We start from the raw sequence: 4,383 nt of genomic DNA, 5'->3' as shown, positions 1-4,383 counted from the left end.
CGTCGCTCCTCTGGTGCACCAATCAGGGAAGCGATGCCTGACGCGCCCCCTCCTTTTTCCTTCTCTGCACAGCCGTGGTGGGCGGGGCCTGTTTAGCCCAGCCTGACCTGGGCGCTCCAAGGGCTTATGAATGAAAACCTGGCGGGTTAAACCAGGACAGGCGGGAGGGGAAATGCGATTTTTCTTGGGGGGGTGGGGGCGGGTCTGTCTATCTTTCCGCGATCATCTCGATATTAGAAGCTACTGTGCCAAACTCAGTTTCTGCAGAAGCGATGCGGGTATGAGGACAGGCAGACTTGCTCCGGAGTCAGCCCAATGCCGCGTCCAATGGGCCTTAATAAACTGAATTCTTAGCGCGTAGGATCAGACCTTTAAAATCAAAATGCTAATATTTTCGTTGGGGCGAGTGACGATGCAGGAGGGCTGAATGCTGCAAACGGCCCGAGTGTACACCTATCTGCGTCGCTTTCAAGGGCATTGGTGGGCGTGAGTAATTAAACTGGATTAAGTTTGCAAGGCGCGCTTGCATAGGGCACATGCCCTTTGGAGTTCCGGAGCGATGGACAGGAAATGCCGGGGCCTGAATCCCCGCGGCGGAAAGGTGGAACCGAGATCCGCCAGGGGTAGCCAACGTGGTGCCCTCCAGATGGTTTGGACCACACTTCCCATCATCCCTGGCGGTTGGCCATGCTGGCTGGGGCTGATGGGAGTTGCTGGCGCCGCATTGGCTCCCTTTGCAATCGCTCTCCCGGTGATTCCCCGAGGGCTGGGCGAAATACAAAACACGCGCACGCATGCAAAGCATTTAAAGCAGGGATGGGGAGGCTGCGCAGCCCTCTTGGCATTGCTGAACTACAACTCCCATCATCCCTGATCATTGGCCATGGGGGCTGAGGCTGATGGGAATTGGGGTTTATCCACAGATCCAAGAGATGGTCTGCTCAATGCATTGCTGTTTGCAGAGCCGACTTGAGCGCCTTCTACCGCACAGGGCCCGGAGGCACGTGTGGCAGGAACCGGCTTGCGGGCACCTAGCTCAGAGAAGCGTACCCCCGATGTGTCCCACCCCGGACTTCGCGTAACGAGATACGAAAGAAATCCCCAGACTTAAGCCGCCTAGTAAGAAACGTGGCTGTTTCATGGATGACCGCAGGATCTGAACTCGGCTCCACTCAAGATCCTCTTCTGTTGGAAACATTTCTCATCTTTGTTCTAAATGCGGGGGCTGATCTAATTTGTCATTTTTGGGTACCGCACGCACAATTTCTCACCCACTTTCCAAAGCTCAGCGGCCGGCCGGTTAGCTCAGTTGGTTAGAGCGTGGTGCTAATAACGCCAAGGTCGCGGGTTCGATCCCCGTACGGGCCAAGGAACGTTTTTGGGAAAGGCCATTAGCTCTCTTAGAGCATCTTCTTTGAATGCAGAAGTTCGCAGGTTCACTTTCCAGACTGGGCTGGAACAGTGGAGGGTCGCTGCCCGCTACTCTGACTAGTCTTTGGAAGGAAGTGGATCCTGTTTTGCTTAGGGCAGCGATCCACGCTGGCAGCGTATGAGCAACCCAGCTGCTGCTTTGCTAAACAAATGGCGAAAGTGGGCTTAGACCGGCTGCTTTAAACAAATCCCTTGGCATCAGTTATCTTAAGTTCTTCCCTGCATACTTGGTTCCCAAACTTTAAAGGGAGTGGCAGGTTTGGTCATAATTTAGTTTTTCTCCTGGATAAAGTTTTAAATGGAAAATGCTAAGGTTTCTGTGCATTCCTACCTTTTGCAGTGCAGAACTAGCTGCTTTTAGGTAGTGTATGTAGTAAACGTCTGTTCTGAGAACATCGAAAAAAATAATTTGTCCCTGTGTGCATTTGTATTTCAATAAAGGCTTCTCTTTTCACTTGGAGCCTGCATCTTTTACCTTTGGGTTTTTGTGAGGGTAACCTCCAGTCTAGGAACCCTCTTTTAAATTTCTCCAACGCTAGCATTGCTTCTCCCCAAACAGTGCAGGTGGCTTGATCCGTTTGGGCCAAGAGTTCCTTTGGGGGAAAGGGTTTCCTTGCATGCAAAATTTCCAGGTTCAATTCCCATAATATCCAGGCAGGGATGGGAGAGACCTTGCTCGAAAACCCTGGAGAGTTGCTGATACTGAGATAGATGGATCAAGAATCCAGCTTCCTATGTTCCAGAAGTGGAACTCAATGTTTCTTTTTGGCTTCCACCCACGAAGTGTCAAAAGATGAACAATTAATGGTTCACAAAAATCTCACTAGGTGTGCTCCCAGGTAAAATACTTTTATTGAGCCTTTCTCCCAATTTGCTTATGGGGAGGGAGGTTAGGCAACATAAAGCGAGTGTTATCCCCACCCGTTCCAGAGATTTCCCCATCTCTTCTCTTGTTGCATGAAGTCTGCTTTGTTGGGGAAAGATTGGTTGAGTAAGACCTCTCAATAAAATACAACCTGAATTTGCTGGGGTGTGACTGAATCCCACCCAAAATAGTGTGCAGCTGGAAGTGCCCCAAGTCAGTGATATGGTGTGTTTCCTCCCAGCTCAGCAAGAGCAGATGGCATTTGGGCAATTCACAATAGAACTTGCTTGTCCGCAGGAAGCCACCGTTGTATCCTTACAAGCCGGGCCACTGTCCAACTCTGCTCTCATGACCAGAGTAGCTGGATCCTGGATTAAGAAACTAGAATCTTAACCAGTATTTCTACATAGAAAACATTGTGGCAGTAGCAGCACAGGAGCTGCTGATAGGCACCTGTCAATCTAGCTTGCCACTGTGGCCATTCTTTGGGAGTTTCTGCAGGCTAGTGACACCAACCAGTTAGCTTTGATAATATTAGCAGTACACTATCAATTCCCTGACTGCTTTAGGTACCCCACTGTGACTAAGCGGTATATAAATTGCTAAAATAATACAGTGGTACCTCAGGTTAAGTACTTAATTTGTTCCGGAGGTCCGTTCTTAACCTGAAACTGTTCTTAACCTGAAGCACCACTTTAGCTAATGGGGCCTCCTGCTGCTGCTGCGCCACCGGAGCACAATTCCTGTTCTCATCCTGAAGCAAAGTTCTCAACCCGAGGTAATATTTCTGGGTTAGCAGAGTCTGTAACCTGAAGCGTATGTAACCCAAGGTACCACTGTATGCCATTTTTTTAGTTCTAGCCATAGCAACCAAACAAAACTATTTACACATCTCTGCTGCTATGAATTGGAAAACAAAGAATGTTATTCATCTCCTTTCTCACCCTAAACACACCTGTGTTTTCACAGCCACAGGGGCCTAAAGGAGATTTCTCCCCCAATTTCTAGGCAATTTTAAGCACCCAAAAGACAGGCAAGCAAGGGTTCAAGGGGCAACCCTCGCCCCAAGCCTGACAGCTGTCAAGAATACTTGCCAGAAGTTTTGATCTGCTATGGGACACCTGTGCCCAGTGAACCATGCGGTGTTTGAATGTCTGCAGATAAAGCTTTGCTAAGCCATCATCCCAATTCATGGTATCGTGTTACTTGCTGCATTCCGAGTTGCACAGCGGAGGTCCTTTACGACTGTAAACATACAGATCCAAATAACTGGTGGTGGTGGTAGCAGTGGGAAGGAGGTCTCCAATTTCATAGTAATTATTTGGAGAAGAAAAAACAACAATTATGGATCTGAAAGGCTCCAGCATTTACTGATCCTGTAATTGCAACCTATATATTATATGGATGCATGTAGAATGCCTGCAATGGTTCTGTAGCCCAACAAAGACCGCTTGGGAGAGACAATTCGAAGTTGAACTGAAAGGTCAGCAATAAGCTGAAAAGGTATTTCTTCACCAGGGATGGCTTGTATTTCTAAAACAGTAGATCTGGGGAGAAGTTAAGCAGGGTAGCTATTGCATAAGGCTCTTGTTGACCTCTGCCTTGTCTCAGTTCCGCAGGCCGACATGGTTCCCATACACACCTGACTTAGGAAACGAAGTGCAGTGCAGATACCTCCCTCCCCAATCTCAAAATGATGGAAAACTGAAAAGCCAGTGAGATGTGATGATCTCACCTAGGTTAAAGGTGTGGGCTTTTGCAAGTTTGTTATGGGCTAGGGCTTTGTGGATTTGCTGTCAAAGGGTTGTGAAGCTCACATGGTGGTTTGGAAAAGTCCAGTCCGTACCAAGGGAAAAGCAAATTACCAAGTTAGGGCTCATCTCCTAGCCCCAAGTTCTCAGCCTCCAGTGTTCTCTTCTCTTCCGCCAGCAACACCGAACAGAAAGGGAACAGAAGTTTCCTGCAATTGGTTTGAGTTCTCAGCCTCCTGTAAAAACTCATCCAGATGTTCCTTTTGCCCATCCTTTGGAACCTGCATCCTCCCCGGGGCCGCCAAACACATAACTTTCTCACGCCGAAATTGCCGC

This window comes from Podarcis bocagei (genome assembly GCF_964188305.1).
Source record: "Podarcis bocagei genome assembly, chromosome: 13".
Taxonomy (NCBI): Eukaryota; Metazoa; Chordata; class Lepidosauria; order Squamata; family Lacertidae; genus Podarcis; species Podarcis bocagei.
Note: the sequence above shows the minus strand (reverse complement) of the source record.